Source organism: Phyllostomus hastatus, unplaced genomic scaffold (genome assembly GCF_019186645.2).
Source record: "Phyllostomus hastatus isolate PE091 unplaced genomic scaffold, TTU_PhHast_1.1 phas_scaffold_317, whole genome shotgun sequence".
In the NCBI taxonomy this organism is placed as follows: Eukaryota; Metazoa; Chordata; class Mammalia; order Chiroptera; family Phyllostomidae; genus Phyllostomus; species Phyllostomus hastatus.
Genome location: NW_025334023.1, coordinates 4,898,144 through 4,915,208, shown reverse-complemented (window position 1 = coordinate 4,915,208; position 17,065 = coordinate 4,898,144). Strand labels below are relative to the sequence as shown.

Genomic DNA, 17,065 nt, shown 5'->3' with positions numbered 1-17,065 from the left:
GCCACAGCCCGGGCCTTGGGACCAGCTCTTCATACAACCCACCGGAATGTATTAAAGGATAATTTTGGAGAAATGGTGTGGCCTGCCAGCCTCCTCTTTGCTTCGGGTATTCGACACCATCGCGCCTACTTGAACCCTGCCCTCTTCTCCTCCCGTTGTGGTCTCTGAACCCCCGGAGCAGCCCTGGGGAGACAGGCTGGGACCTCTAGGCGGGAGGTGGCGGTTCTGGGTCATCTCCACCCTGGACCTCCGGGCCTCAGCCCCAGTTGCACCCCTTCCTGTTCAACAAACCCTGCTGCCCACCCCACCGCTGAGAGAACGGCGGCTGTCCACAGTTTCACTACTGGTCCTTTCTCCGAGCTGCCCCTTCTGCCCCTCCCTCGGGGGCCCCCCACCCCTCTTCTCCCATCTGCTCCCTTGCGGTCCTCTCTCCTCAGCCCTTCCTCTCCAGTTGCTGCTTCTTATACCTCAGCTGTGCTCAACTCGTGCCCATCTTAAAAATAGTGAAAGATCCTTAAACCGTCTCCCCTTCTCCTACTTCATAAATAAACTTCTCGATAAAGTACGCCCTCACTGGTGTGGCTCGGGGGGTGGGCGTTGTCCTACAAACAGAAAGGTCACATGCCTGCATTGCAGGCCAGGTCCCTAGTTGCAGGTGTGGGGTGTGAGGCAACCCATCAATGTTTCTCCCCCGTATCAACACTTCTCTCCCACTCTTTCTCCCTCCCTTCCCTTCCCTTCTCTAATAAATGAATGAATGAATAAAAATTTTAAATTTCTTGGTGAAGTAGCTTCCCCTCCCCCTCCTCCATTCTCAACTGACCTAGGCTACCTTCAGCCCCTCAGAGCCCCACACTGCCCTGACTAAGGTCACCAAGAGTGTCCTTTGCCAAATCAGTGAACTTTTCAGTGTCTGCCCCTTTGACCTCTCTGCTGCGGGGCGGGGGTTGCTCCTCACGCCTACCCTCCCCATCACCCGACCCTCCCCTTGTCGCACTCTCCGGCATCCAAGACCCACACCAGGTTTCCGCCTTCCTCTCGGGACACTGCTATTCAGGCTCTGCTGTGTGCTCATCTGCCTTGACCCACCACAATGGCGACTACCGGGACTCCTGTCCCAAACCCTCGTCCCTTGGCAATGAAATCGCCCTCATGGCCATAGCCACCCCATTGCTCTGATGATGCCTGCAGGTCTATCTCTAGCCCCAGCCCCTTCTGAACACTCAGCCCTGATACCCAGATACCCAAAAGCCTCCCAAGCTAGAGAACTAAAGACCCCCCCGGGGGCTGGAGAATTGAGAGTGAGCATCTGGGCTGCAGTTCAAGGTTGACCTTGGAAGAAGGGCCAGGAGGGTCCAGAAGAAGCACTCCTGGTTCCCGGAAGGGAGTTGGAGGGTGAGGGTGTGGGCTGTGAGGTCTGGGGGAAGGGACAAGGGCCTCCTCACTTGGGGTAGGGGCAGGCAGAGTCCAGAGGGCATGGGGTGGCTCTCCTCCGCCCCCCACTTTGTAGCCCCCTGTGCTTGTCTTCATGTGGCCCCACCTCCCCTCTCAGCTGCCTGACACACAGACACTGCCCCCTGTGCAGATGCCAACCTCCTCTCCCCAAGTGCCAGATTAATGATGCGCCTCCCCCTCCCAAGCATCTTGGAGGTTTCTCCAACCCAGCTTCTCCTCTGGTCTGTGACCTCTCACCTCCCAACTCCTGCTCCCAGCTCCTACCTCCAAAGGAACATTTTAAATGCCTATTTCATGGACGGGGCTGGGCAGTGAGAGAGCACGTGAATCAACACCCTAATGCACAGTAGGTGCCCAGTGAAGGCCTAAAGGCAGGCAGTAGCAGGGGCTGAGCTCAGTCCAGGGCTTTTCGGACCTCCCATCCAGCCAGGAGCCTGTCAGGCTCTGACCCCTTTTCCTGGCAAACAGGGGTGTTTGCTCATCTGGTCAAGACCCCCAGTGAGGCAGAAATTCCTGTTTTCAGCCAAACGTGGACATAGCTGCCAACTAGGTCATCAGGGCATCCGGCAAGTGCCAGGGAGAGGGGAGGCCCTCGTCGCAGGAGGCCCACAGTGCCAGGTCCCCAGGCCCATTTGACTCGGTGAGCTGCTCCTGCATTCCCGGAGGCACAGGGCCCGCAGGCGCCAGGCTCATAGGTCAGGTGGGAGGGGGTGGGCGGCACCCACGGCCCAAGGCTCCTGGCTTTCTCAGTCCCCTATGCTGGCACGCCCCTCAGGACCCGGGATCCACTGCCTGCTCCCTGTGCCCCTGTCCTGGAGGCAGCTCCGAGGCCAGGTGTCCGAGGCCCTCCAGCCTCACCTCTCTCTGGCCACCTCTCACCTGGCGTTCAGAGCTGACAACTGCTGAGCACTCTGGTCAGGCCCTGCTCTGAGCATTGGATGTATGTCATATGTGATTCTAATCACCTCTGAAGAGATATCTATTACTGTCTCCCTCATTTTAGGGAAACTGAGACTCGAGATCCCACAGCTGGAAAGTGTCAAAGCTCAGGCTGGTCCCACGCCAGAGCCAGCAAGCGCAACATTAGGCGGCCCTGCCTCCTGACCCTCCCCAACACCAGGCTCCCTCCCGCTTCCTCCACCTGAAACGTCTCACCCCCCACCCAGACTCCACATGCCGAACGCCTCCTTTTCCAACCACTGTCCGGAGGACCTCCTCTGGGGAGACTGCGCTGATTTCCCTCCTGCAGCTGCCCAAAGCCCAGGACTGCCCTGGGCCACAGCCATTGGGACATCTGCCTGACCTGCCACCAGGCAGGGAGCTCCTGGAAGTCCTACCAGTGTCCTTTCTGTGTCCTCAGGGCCCAAGAGCCAATGCAGAAAAGATTTCCTGAAAAGAAGGCCTTTGCTCTCCAAGACTTAAAACCTTGATTACGACCGGCCCTCAGACAGAGAATGGGGTGACAGCTTCTCAGTCAGACCCAGGTACACAGAGGGGATGTGGGGGTCAGGGTGTGCGCTGCCCAGAAGCGGCAGTGGCCAGGGGTGTGGCGAAGAAACAATCTTCTCTCACCTCCCTCTACTTCCCTCCAGTTTCTTCTTGCCTCTAAGACCCTGTCTTATCTTCCCTTTCCCTCCCCACACTCTCTTCTCCTTTCCTCCCTTGGTCTTCTCCCTCCCCTCCCCCACCTTACTGGAAGCAGTTGGGGCTGTGGTGGCTGGGAGCTGGGTCGGGTGGAGGGGAGGAGGCCCGAGCTGTTTATAGGAACTGGAGCAGCTCCATCCATCAGCTCTGTTTGGAGCTGGAGACCAAGCATAATAAATACCTTGGCTCCTCCCCAGCTGTGCTTTCCCTGAACTTGGCCACTCCAACTCCAAAGCTCTCTGGCCTGCTGGTTCTCAGGACCCAGCTCCCACTCCACCCGCCCAGCTCCCACCTCCCACCAAGCTGCCCTGGAGAGAGCCTTGCCTGTGGGATCAGAGACGTAGGCCTGAATCTAGGCTCTGCCACAGCTTTGCTTTGGGGGCAAAAGCAAGTCAAGCCACTTGTCTATGCCTCCAGTTCCCCATCCGTAAAATGGGGTCATAACCACTGCCCCCACGCACACAGCAGTCAGAATGGCTTGAACGTCCCCTATGTGCTGGGTCCTGGTGGGACCCCTGGGAACAGTCAGAGCCTCTGCCTACGGGTGGAGGGAGGGCCCACACCGCAGCACAGGCAGGAAGTGGTCAGGCTGTGAGGGAGGTCCAGATTTTGTCCTCAGGATTTGTTTGCAGCAGGGAGTGGCCCTTCCAGCTGGAGGAGTGAGGTGGACATCGAGGACATCTGGGCTTGGCCTGCAAGGAAGGGTAGGATTTCAGCATGTGAGGATGGGAAGAGGCTCTTCCAGACAGAGCAAATGCCTGAGCAAGTTGGGCAGTGGGAAGAGGCCATCCTGGGTGGGGCAGAGAGGGGTCTGCTTATGCCCAGCTTTGTCCTCTTTGGTCCTAGAGCACCTTCTGCTTTGACCTTCCTGCCTTCTGGGATTTCCTGTCCTTTTCTGGAGAGCCTGGACTCATCCCCCTCTCCCAAGCTGCGGATGCCTATTCCTGGAATTCTGCAGTCATGTCCCCACTCCCACCTCCTCCCAAGCAGCCACCCTAGAAAATGGAAGACTTAGGTCAGGGGAGAACCCACTTGGCAATAGCACATGTTTCTGGAATCAATAAGGAAATAAATGAATAAAGAAATGAATAAAAGAGTGAGTCAATGAAAAAAAGAATGAGTAAGCGAATTACTGAATTCAACCGAAATTCCTTAAGCCCCTGCTGCAAAGCGTGCTGGCTGCTGTGCACACAAGATCCCTCTGCTTGCAGAGCTGAGCTTACTGGGGGGAATAGGCATTCAACACAGAGACACACACACTCAGATAAAGACAGAGTGGCAGATTATGCTGAGGACCATGAAAGGAAATGATAGGAAGCCAGAATTGAGATGGGTGGACTCACAGAAGTCCTCTCTGGGGGTAGCATCTGGAAGCTAAGACTGCAGGAGGACTTGAGTGAGTGAGTGAATGAATTAACATCCTTTTAGCCTTTTCCCCTCACTCCCATGAATTTTCCTAAATGCTTGCTTGGGGAGAGAAAAAGAAACACTCTAGACCCTGAGGTTCATTTTCATGCACTGAAAACAGCTCCCTGCACTGGGACCCTCCCAGCCCTTTCCACTCCTGGGTGACCTGGCTGCCCGTGTTAGAATCACAGAGAAGAACATGCAAGGCTCTTGGGAGTCAGTCATTGTAAGGCTATGGAGCTAACTAGTCTGCAGGCTGAGACAGTCTAGTTCCAAAGGCCCTTGCTTTTGAGGGGGGTGGTATGTAGGATGGGCTGGGCTCCCTCCTCCATTTCTCGATCACCCCTGTCAGCTTGCACCCCTCCTGTCCTTTCACCCTAGGTAACCTATTAACATGCTTGTACCTCACCTTCTCTATGTTTTCTCCATCATCAAGTCATCATGGACAGACATTTAAATTATATGCAAATACACATATGGATAGATCAGCCTTTTGTAAAACTGGGATAATATACACATTTTTCTGCCTCCTCCTTCTTTTACTCAATAATACTTTAAGGAAACCCCCAAACACCCTGACATAGCTCTGATTCATTTTTGAGAGTATACAATATCCCATAGTGTGGGTGTTCCATACTCTATTCAGCAGCTCACCAATTGATGAACAATGACTTTGCTGGATTTTCTTGAAACTATAAACGTCCTGAAGAAATATCCTCATTCACATGCCCGCGGTCTCTTGGGCTTGTATGTCTGTCAGGTAAGTTGTTACAAGTGGGATTCCAGGTCAATGGACAGATTTTGTGTATAATTTTATGTGTAATTTTATACATATATTATGTATAATCTTAATAAAACTCACCTTGCCAGAAAACAGTAATGTTTTATATTTCTACAAGCAAGTTATGAAAGTATCTGTTCCATTTCTATGTGTTTATTGTCAAAATTTAAAAAAGCGATTGACTTTTGTATATTTATCTTGTATCCAATAACTTTATTGATTCTTCTTAATTCAAATTGGTTTTTTAAAATTAATTTCCTTGTTTTTTTGCATTTATTTTTGGTTTTTGTATCTCTGCTAGAGGCTTGGGTTTCCTAGGTATACAATCTTTTAACAGTTTCATCGTTGTCACCAGACTAGCATCTGCTCCCACCCAGGCCTGTCCCGGCCCAGCCTGTGGCCAGGCTGCAGGCACCTGCACTGCCCACCGAGAGGCTCCTTCTCCCATATCTTCTCTTCCTAAGGCCAGGGCTCCGATCCCATCTCCCTGGTTTACAGGAGCAGAGTGGGGGTGTGGGTGGGGGCCCAGAATCCCTGCTGCTTTATTCCCCGGAGTGGATTTGTCCCACCCAGCTAGAACTCTGTTCTCCTCCTACAGCAAAGGTTGAAAACTGGTGGCCTGTGGGCCCGATTTAGCCTTTGGGCATGCTTTGTTTGGCCCACGCAGTGGTTTATGTAAATCTGGATTCGTTGCCAACCTTTAAAAACTGAAAGAGTTGTTTGATATGGGAACATAGAAAAATCTGGATTTCTGGTTTTTCTTAAAATTCTTGAAAACCTAAACACCTGGGCCGCACAGGACAATGAGCATCAGGAGCTGTGAAAGTACATGTCCCTCCGAGGCGGTGAGCTTCTCAAGGGCAGGGGGCCGTCCTGCCCCTCTGTGCCCTAATACCCAGCACAGCACCTGGCTTTTGGCAGGGGTCATGGAAGTTTAATTTCATTTCTTCTACATCATGCAGAAGTTTCAAAAGCATGTAGGATAGGAGTGCCATACGTTAAGGGCCTCACCCTGGTTGTGCCGTGGCCCCCGGGCGGTCTGAGGAAGCCTGCGTGCCCCGTCTCAGAGGGAGTTTCCAAATGTGTGAAACAAACAACACGTACAGTTGCAAAGGAAACCAATGATATTGACTGCAATTATAAAATATTTTCAAATAATTGTGATTTGGTAATAGATTTTTTTAATGCATTAAATAATGAGATTGAGTGGCAGGTCTCATAACTATCGCAATTCTGAAACACTGATGTGCACCCACAGCATTTGAGAGAGCTGCGACAGCTGCAACCCAGCCCCACACACCTGTGAGCTCTGCTGGTGCCTGGCCAGCCAGTGTCGCAGGGCCTGGCAGCACCGCAGGGGTTCAAGGCCCACATTCACAATGGGAAGAGTTATTGCATTGTCATTGGAGGCTGATGATGAAAATAAAGATGTAATTTCTTCTCATCCAAGTTCCCAGGCCCTAAGAATTCTACCCACAGATCTCAGGTCAAGATCCCGGTTTCGAGGAAAGGTGTTAATGGCAGCTGCAGCTGAACCACAGCAACAGAAAAACACAAACCCGTGGAAACCACCCCGGTCTTGGGTGTTCTCGTCTAGGGCAGGGTCGAGGTGCAAGTCAGATCACTTTTCTGGAGGGCTCTTTGGCCACACATTCCAAGAATCTTAAAAATGTGCACCTGCTTTTATGTAGCAATCCTGTTTCCGGGAGTTTATCCTAAGGAAATAAAGATGCAGCCAAAGAAAAATTGGGTGTGAGGCTGTTTATCATAGCCAAGGGCACACCCAGCATTTGTGGGCCCTGCGGCATATGCAGTTTAGAGGACCCCTCTTACAAAAAGAAGACGAAGTCATGACTATAAAATTACTAAACCCTCCCTGGGCATTTGGATAGGTCCTGAGGAAGTGAGGGACTCTACAGCTAAAGCTTTATCAGCTTCACATAAATCAACCCAATTATAGCATTATTAATAATAATCTAAATTTAGAAACAACTCAGACTGTATCAGGGTTTGTTATAGTAACTTACAGTATATCTACACAAGGGAATATGATCAGTCATTCAAAATGGTATGAATGTAGAGATGTATTTATTGACATGGAAAGATGCTCAAAACAGAATATGAAGTAAAAAGGCAGGTTATAAAATATGTTAAAGATCCTGGTTTGGTTAAAATAGAGTTAGGTACATGTAATAAGATGTTAAATGGGACTTTTTCTGTCTCAGAATTGCTACTTTCCCCTAGAACCTCAAGAAGCGGCACCAGGCACAACCCAGCAAGCCTCCGGCAGCGAGGGTGACATCCTCACCCCACTGCCCGCCTCCAGCCTCACAGCAGGCACTGAGCTGGCAGAGGCGGGTGGGTGCTGAGGCTTTCCATGGGGACAGACGTCCAAGTGCTGCGTGTCACCCTACACAGCTCAAGCCAAGTGCCTGGAGCTTTCAGGACACAGAGCCCAGGCCCACCTCTTCCAGGGAAAGGTCTGGAGATAAGAGGATTGTGGGAGCCACCCTGGTGGTAGCCTGATGTGGGGCTGGGGCTGCTGTGGGAGCTGCCCGTACTTCCAGAGCTTGGCAGCAAAAGAAAGGGATATTTCCAAAAGAGAACCAACTGGACACAGCAGAAGGTAGCTGGGCAAGAGCTGTCCTGAAAGGTCCCTGTCCCAGCAGTCTGCCTTTCGCCTACAGGGGGACCCTTAGTTGGCGTGGAGGGGGCAAGCACAGGTGCTCAGCCAGGAGTATGACCACTAAGCCCAGGAACCAGCAGGAGGAGAACACGAAGAAGGCTCCACAACCAAAAAAAAAGCTTACCTCATGAGAACGAGGGCCAGAGTCTGGGCATCTGCCACCCAGAGGTGTCTGATGCCTGTTTACAATGATTCCATTCCCAACAGACCTGCCACTTTCCTCTACCTTGTGCAGAACCCCCCTCAACCCGAGCCTGACTCAAAGATGAAGACTCAGAGCAAAGGAGAGACAGCCCTCCTTTCCCTAACACAGGTTTCTGAACTGCATCTGGCAGGGAGCTGTAGGGGAGGAGAGAAGCTTTGAGAAACTGGCTTCTTTGTTTGGTTGTGTACTTGAGGTATAATTTCCATTTGGTAAAATTCACCCTTAATGCACGTTTCCGGGAGTTTTGATAAACATGTACAGTTGTGTACCCACCGCCACAGTCAAGATGCAAAACATTTCCGTCACCTCGAAAAGTTCTCTTGAGCCCCTCTGCAGTCAACTCCTTTCTCTACCCCCACCCTTAACAACCCCCGATCGGTTTTTCTGCCATAGTTTTTGCCTTTTGCAGAATGCATGTAAATGAAATCACCCAGTACCTAGACTTCTGAGTCTGAGCTCGTTCACTTAGGATGATGCACTTGAAATTCATCCATGGTGTTGACAAAATCGAGGTTCCTTCCTATTACTGAAAAGTAGCCCACTCAATGAGTGGATGTACCACAGTGAGTCAAACATTCACCTATGGAGAAACATTTGAGTTGTGTCCAGTTTCTGGCTGCAATTATAAATAAAACTACTAAAACATTCACATGTAAGTAAGCTTTGGTGTGAACATAAGTCTTCATTTGCCTTGGGTCAACACCTGGGAAGGGAGCGTGGGTCTTATTTCATGTGTGTGCTTGACCTTCAAAGACACTGCCAAACCATCTTCTGACCCGGTTGTTCTATTTTTAGTTCCTATCAGCAAAGTACAAGAGTTTCAGTGGCTCCTCGTCCTCACCAACTCTTGGTATCATTATTGTTGTTTTTACTCCATGCCATAGGAGTATGGTAGGAAACGGAAGATTTTTTATTTTTAATAGACTTTTTTTTAGAGCGGTTCTTTATCAGATATGTACTTTGCAAATATTTTCTTCCAGAGACTGAATTCAACTGGATTTTTTTAAACTCTTAGTTTGGAAACAATGTCAAACTGGCGGAAGAACTCCCAACATCCTTCACCTAGACTCACGGCTGTTAGCGACCATCAGCATTTTTCTTTGCCACCTTCTCTCTCTATGTACACCCATGTTTCCCAAACTGTTTGAGAGTATGTTGCATCATTACCCCAAATAATTCAACATGCATTTCCCAAGGAAAAAAGACTTTCTCTTACACAACCGTAGGACAGTTACCAATTCAGGAAATTCAGCATTGCATTGTCGAGTCCTCAAGCCAGATCCGCATTCCACAGAATGCTTTAATGACGTCCTTCCCAGCCATGCCCCCTCTAACCCAGGACCCAGTCCAGGATCACGTGTTCTACTCGGGTGCCATGTCCCTTTTGTCCTCCTTAGTTGGGGACCGTTCTTTAGTCTGTCATCGTCTGTCACATCATTGACACCTTAGCTGTGTCTAGGCCAGTTTTGCAGGCTGGGTTTTCCAGGTGAGTTTGTCTGATGTCTCCTCTGCCAGGTTCTGCCTTTTCGGCAAAAATACCACAGAAGTGATGTGTCTTTCCCAGGTCACCACATCAGGAGGTGCTTCATGCTCCACTGGGAATAGCTTTTAATATGCACAAGGGGGAAAACACTGGAAGGAGGATGTTCACCTAAAAAAGTGAGTGGGAGGATTTCAGGTGATTTTCACTGTCTTCTCGGACTTACTCACAGAACGTACCCACACCCAGCAAGCACTTAATCCAGCAACCTACCTCCTCCAAGCTCTGCCCGCTTACCCACTTCAAACTAGACCATGGCCTTCAGTGCTCCAGGGAAAAGGAGGCCACGGTCAAAAGGTAAAGAAAACTACACAACATTACCTTTGTCTTTTGAATTTTCACTGTCCCAGTCCTTCCACTGAAGGGAATATCCAGGGTCATTTTTACTGAGTGCAATTTTCACCTTCTACTCATAAGATCTGATGGTATCTATTTTTAGAGGTTTTATAATACAGTTAACATATTATTTCTGAGTGATAAAAATGATATTTAAAAAGGTGAAAAAATCATCTGCTTCCATGAATTGACATTTTGAACTGTGACCAGAAACCTCAACAGCCTGTGGTGGAAGTGGCTTGGTTTGTTTGCTCTCTCGCCAAGACTGACAGCTGTCAGAGAGGCGATGGGGGGGAGTGCTTTATATGTCACTGTAGACATCATGGAAATTCTCGGTGTGGCATCTTCAGAAGGAGGAGGAGCTTGGAGGCTGGCACCTCAAAGGGGAAAATCCCTACAAATCAGAAACCGGGCTGGCATTTCTTCCTCCCAAACGTCTCTCACCTCTCCGTCCTCCTGTCCCCGTGGGTTCAGACCGACAGCACCGCTCCCCTGGAGTGCGCCTCAGCCACAGACTTCCTGGGCTCCCTTCTTTGGTCTGTTCTGTGGCTGAATAGGCTTCCCACACCCCTGCTGTTTTTCTATCTCCTTTTCATGGCCCCTCGCTGCCCTGTCACCTGACCCACTAAATGCTTTCCCTGAAACACTGACGACATCCATGTTTCCCCACCTCTGTCCCACCCTGCTTTGCCCTGCCAGTATCCCACAGCCCAGCCAGCCGGGGTGCGCACTCACCCCTGCGCTGCCTTTTCCTGCTGAGGTGCCTTTGCTCATGCTGCTCTCCTCCCTGGAATGCCTTCTCGATAGCTCTCCCCATCCAAACCCGGGCCACCCTGCAAAGGCATCGATGTTACCTCTTCTAAGGAGTCTTCTGCAAACCTTTGCTGAGTGGCTCCTGGGGGCCAGGCGCCGTGCAGGTCTGGAGGAGGCAACAGTGAGAATGACACAGGTCCTGTCTCCAAGGGGCTCACAGTCCATGAGGGAGGGAAGGAACGTAAACACATAAACAGAGACACAACTGTTGAATTAGAAGGGAGGGATAGGAAAATGGTATTTGCAGCAAAAAAAGTTGCTCTTGTAAGTAGTGTATTACTTTGCTAGGACTGCCGGAATGATGTTCTGCATACTGGGGTCGGGGTGGGGACCTAACACAACAGAAGGACGTGGTCTCAGTCCTGGAGGCTGGAGGCTCCAGACCGAGGTGTCAGCACGGCTGGGAGGGCGGGAGGGCGGGCGGGAGGGAGGTGTGTGGGAGGTTCTAGGACTGTCTCTTGGCGTCTGGTGGTTCCCTGGCTCGTGCCAGGTAATTCTAGTCTTCACATGGTGTTGTCCCTGTGTCTGTGTCTCTGTGCCCACGTTTCCCCTTTTTATTAGGACACCAGTCATTTTGGATGAGGGGTCCACCTTACTTCAATATGGTCTCAGCTAGTTAACATCTGCCATGGCCCTATTTCCAAATAAGGTCGTATTCTGAGGGGTTGGGGATTTGGACTTCAGCATAAGATTTTCAGGGGGAGGGTGACAAAATTCAACCAATAACAGGTGAGTAGTGGCCAGAACCCAAAGGACAGGGATGAACATGGAAGACCAGAACTGATGGTGCTGGTTCAAGTAAAACTCAGCCGTGTGAGAGAGGCAACTGGGTCAGAAGAGAGATTTGGGGAAGGAAAAAAAACAGAAACAGCTCATGGGATTTAAAAAATAAGCTATCTCTGTGTGGTATGCAGTCAGTCTTCCGTGTTCCCACAAAAGCCAGCTCTGCTCTATGCAGTGGAGCGGGGGAGGGGGTGGCAAATGTGCTGGCCCGAAGAAGCCGGGACAAGGTCAAACCAGCACTGCCCCCAGGAGGCCAGGGTTTCTGGGTAGCGTAGGCTAAACCCGTGGCATGGAGTAGAGGGGGTACTCCCAGCCGAGGGAGCAGAGTGAGGAGGAGCCTGTGGCAGCGGCTTTGTGAGGGAAGAAAAAAGTCATAACATTGCATTTGGCATCAGACTGCTTTATGCATTCATTTCCAAGGGCACATTTCATTCTCAGAAATAGCTTGTATGGTAGAAACTATTGTCCCTATTTTACTGCTGAGTGTGACATAGTGGCTCAAGGGTGATGCGTTGGTTCGGGGTCCCCCAGCTGGTACCAGCCGAAGCGGGACGTGAACTCAGAAAGTCTGACAGCCAAGCCCTTCCAGAGCTCCTCAGGTGCACTCCGACCGCAGCCTCTTCTTCCACAGCTCGGGGCGCCTCAAGGGCAGCTGAGCGCCAGCAAGCCAGACGGCCTGGTGGAGTGAGAAATGTGCCTGTGCCACCGCCTCTGAAGCAACTGTCGCATCTGATTTCAGCCAGAGATCCCTCCCCATGGCCAGAGTTCTGCCACAAGCTTGAGCCATGGGTTTCTGCGTGGGCTGCAGGTCCTTCACTATCTCCGCAGGGGCAGGCAGCGCAGCCAAGAAGACTACAGGCTCTAGCCGATGGGACGGGAGTCAACAGATGGACTCCCAGCCTCCCAGCCTGCAGGCGGACGCTTCTGGGAGGTGTCTGTGGGCTTTGCAGGGTCCTGTTGGAACGAAAGGTCCTGTCGCCCTCTGTGGAGATGAATATAACACACCCTGGCATGGGCCTTCCTTCCTTCCCCGACTCACTGTCCCCACTCCCGTACTCCCCTTCCTGGGGTCACCTCCTCCGTAAACTACTTGCACACCAAGGCCTGGTGCTATAGCCTGGTTTTGGAGGAACCCAAACTAAGAGAGCGATGCAGGCTCTGGGGGAAATGAGAAGGAACCCTTTCCGAGGCGGCCATTCCCAACGGACCCAGAACCGTACGTGAAGAAGCCAACGAAGGCGAGTGGATGTGCACCATCGTTTGCTTTGGAGGTGGAGCTGGAGGGGGAGGCCTGGATAGATCACGGAGGTTAGCGAGTCTGGGCTCCATTTCAGCACAGAAGACACATGCTCCTGTTTGTATTTCTGAAAGACTAAGTGGAGATCAATTAGCAGGAGCAAGACCAGGGTCAGGGAGACCAGTGAGGAGGTCATTGTCGTGACTGTGTGGAGAGTCGAGGCCCAGACTAGGGAAGTGGGGACCACCTGGAGAGAAGATGACAGAGTCCAGGGCAGTTGAGAAAGTGGAACTGCTGGACTTGGTGAGAAGCTGGAGAAGGTAAGGGTTTGGGGTGCAGAGAGAAGTGGGAGAGAGATCGTCGGGGCCGACTCTGGGATTCTCCTGTCTTTCCCCGATAAAGGGGACATGGGGAAGAGTGAGGAGGAAGGGGCTGTGTTGGGCACAGTTCTCGTGGTTTACAAAGGTCTCTGGGGCACGTGCAATTCTGTGTGTGGTGCTCAGGGGACGACACTGGGCTTGAAGCAGACTTGAGGGGCACCTACCTAGTGACCTCGGCCATGCCCCTCACTCCTGGGCCTGTTTCGGCTGCTGAACCAAAGGGTTGCTGTAGGTGACCTCTAAGGGTCCTACAGCTCAGCAGGAAGAGCCTCTGCTGCTTCTCACCCCCATCTCTGGTACCTTCTTAACCTCCAGCTCGGGGGTGGAAGCAGACAAGCCTGGGTCCAGATTGCTACTCTGCCAAGACTTACCCCTCTCCCACCATTCCAAGCAGAGTGCTGTGCTTCTCCCAGGCCCTGAGCCCAGCAGATCTAGCCTGTCCCAGGAGATGGAAGAAGGGGAGGAACCTGGTCCCAGTCTTTGGAAACTTTCTTCTCATTGTCTTCACAGCAGCGCCAGCCCCCAAACTATTCAGGATGCCCAGGGCAAAGCAGACTTTGCCAAGTCACTGCCCTGTCTCAGGCAGGTGTGGATGGGGTGCTGGGGGGCATCCCAACAGACACGGGGAGCAAGGCAGCAAGGTGGGGGAAGCATCCAGCTCTGTCCTGGCTAGGATCCCAGCAGGCAACAGGACCACTCACGGTGCGGGGCTGCAGAGAGATGAACGGAAAGATGGGCATGGCGAAGAGAACCAACAGAAAGTGGGGCACCCCTGGGCCAGCAGCAGCAGGACTCGGCTACCTGCCTAGACCTGCAGTATCCGGAGACAGCAACGGTGCGTTCATTCCGGGGCCAGGTTGGTCCTTGGAGCCGCAACCTCAGAATGTAGCAGCTACCAGCATGGCAGCCCCACAGGGAGGAGCAGGGGGACCAAATGCTTTGACCCTTCACTCCTCTCTTGCTGGTCTCTTGCCACAGCCTGCCATTGGCTGAACCTAACAGAAAGGTGAGGTGATGCACCCACAGAAGTCCACCTTCTAGGACATGGAGTGGGACAGAGGACAGACGTGAGGCAGGCTGCCAGCACCCAAGAGGGATCTGGGTGAAAGTTTTTTCACCTCTACATTTCCCTCATCTGTAGAGTGGAAATGACAAGGGGCTAGGTGTGTAGCACATAGAGAGCACTCAATGTTTCCCTTCCGTGGTCTGGTCACCCCCCCATATTTTATTCATCAGCAGGCGCCCCCACCCCCCTTACACACAGGCACACTCACGGCATCCCTACCTTCACGTTGGATTGGGTGCATTTTACAGCATCTTGGTGTGCGATGCTCGGAGTCTGAGCACCTGGGTCGGCGGTCCCAGCTCTACCCTCTCCCTCTGCATATCTGAATCTTGATTTACTCACCTATTTAAAAACTCCTCATAAAAATTTTCCCCTTTGTTATTTTTACCCACACCCACTGGTTCCCCTTCCCCAATGTGCCCTGAGACATTCTTGCCGGAAGGAGCTGGACGCACTGGCTCACTCAGACAGGCACAGCCCACCCCGAGCTCCCGAAAGGCACCCGGAGGACGGACAGAGGAACCAGTCAGCTGATGTATAAGGCGTATCCTACTCGTAGCTGCTCCGCTGGTACCTTGAACAATCTCCTTCTCCTCGTGGACGGAGAATAAATACAGAATGGCTAAACTCTTGCCCTATGTATCTCTGTGTTTTGGGTACTCAGACTGACCCTGGCAAACAGAAGGTGCTCGAATGCGTGTGACCGGTCCCTGAAGGGATTACTGAATTCAGTGGGGCCCAGAGGCCACATCTGAGTGTGGGGTCATGGCCCGGGGAGGCCGGCAGCTGATCCTCAGGGCCGAGGTCTCCCCTCTCTGCATGTAAGGATCAGGGCCTTGGCAACAGCTGCAGCCAGCTGGCACCAGGTCCCGGCAAGAGTCATTGTTTGGCCAAAACAGGAAGCCGCCCGAGGGGAAGTGTGGCCTCGCCTCAGTGAACCCCTGAAGAATGGCCCCCGAGAAACGTGGAGACGTGCAGGCGGTCACAGACTGCGTTGCAGCTGCACCCACCCTCGGGCCGGGTGGTGGACCTCAGCTGACCCCTGTGGCCTGGTGCAGAGGACAGGGCTGGGAGCCAGAGGGCTGGGTTCTGCTCTTGTGTGACCTTGGGCAAGTCACTGCCACTCTCAGGACCTGTCTCCTCATCTATCAGCTGACAGATCTGGGCTATGCAATTGCAGGTGAATGGATCCATGTCTGGATGTGTCATTGATCCCACCGGCTGCCTGTTTCCTGGTGCCTTCCAGTGCCAGTGAGGGCTGGAGGAAAGACCCTTTCCACCAGGAGACAGGAAACCTGGTGGTTCCCATGACACTTCACAGTCAGTAAAGCACCATCTCCTCATTTCATCTGAACACCCAACAGTTATGTCAAGAGGTAAAGGTGAGGTTCATGGTCAAAGTCATGGACAAAGAAACTCAAAGTTGGGCTTCAAACCCACACCCCTGGCTTTGGATCCTGAGTTCTTAGACAGCCTCATCTGGTGAGCGAATGAGAGCACGCTTGGGGAGTGGGAGAGGGAGATGGTGTCCACTACTGCGAGGAGACTCTGATAGACTGGGGGCCACTGGCTGGGCAGGCGCTGTGGAAGCCCAGAGGAGTCAGCAGGCCCCCTGCCTGAGGGAGCAGGGTGAGGAGCTTGACTGGGGAAGGCTGGCCTGCTCAGTTTGTTTGCTGTGTATTTATTTTTCTCAATTCAGGCTCTGCTACTCACCAGCTGTGTGACCCAAGTCCACTCCACTTTGATGCCTCAATGACCTCAGTGGTCATCTAGAAAGGACAGCTGTCCTGCTGACCCCTGGACTTGGTAGGGACCCAATGAGTTGATGGGGGATGGGGGCTCATGGTCATGTGGATGTGTCTGTTGCCCACCCTGCATCTGTTCGCCTCTTCCTTCCTCACAGGACCCCAGTTCTGTTCATTCTCCCTGCCCCCAGGTTTCACACTGGGTCCCAATTAATCTGAGTCAATCAGCACACGGCCTTCCCCGAGAGACTGTTATCAGTTGGGAATGACTCAAGTCATCCTATGTGAACCAAAGAAAAGGACTTACAGTCTGGGGCTGGGAGAGAAGTCCTCTCTTGCTCTCTCCTGCTGGACATTCACGTGGAAGCCAGTAGCTCCCATTGCCATTGTCAGCCGTCTTTCATCCTCGGGAGAGTGACAGCTGTCATGGGGCCACAAAGGGAAGCATCTGAGGATAAGAGAGAAATGGAAAAGTCTGCATTCCTGAAGACACCAGCTGCCGCTGCTGCTGCTGCTGCTGGTGTCGGAGCCACACACCCCAGAGCTGCAGTGGTGCGAGGTGGTGCGTTGTCCTGTTTTATGCAGATGTGGGGGCCTGGGTGTTCTCTTACTTGCAGCCAAAGCATCTTCAGTGCCCCTTGTCGTCCTCAGTTTCTGATGCACAGAGGAGGAACGCAGCGCCCTCCCCATGCTGACCCACTCTTGATACTCAAGCTAGGAGGACAGTTGCAAAACCTCCAGGCACCCGGCCAGAGCTGACGACTTGTTCACAGCTTTTTGGGAGCTCTACATTCTTTCCTCTGTTTCTCTGGCCAGACGACTCCTCCCCCTTTGCAGCTGGTCTCTGGCTGGGGCCCAGACCACCCCACTAACATTAATGCTGCAAGATGGATGGGGCAGGGAGACAGAGCGACTGGACTTTGAGGCCCCAGCCCAGGGTGCTCCCTTTGCTCAGCCTGTTTTTTTCTTTCCTCTCCCCACAGGGAC

General features: G+C 52.4%; 1 long non-coding RNA gene across 1 annotated transcript; it reads right to left on the bottom strand.

Annotated features, from left to right (window-relative positions):
* Window positions 1–13,335: 13,335 nt before the first annotated feature.
* LOC123805557 lies at window positions 13,336–16,785 on the bottom strand. The gene is made up of 5 exons (XR_006783320.1): window positions 16,690–16,785; window positions 16,386–16,526; window positions 14,553–14,675; window positions 14,069–14,262; window positions 13,336–13,977 (listed from the first exon to the last, which is right to left on the bottom strand). It is a non-coding gene; the product is annotated as an uncharacterized LOC123805557 (long non-coding RNA).
* Between the last annotated feature and the right edge of the window lie 280 nt (window positions 16,786–17,065).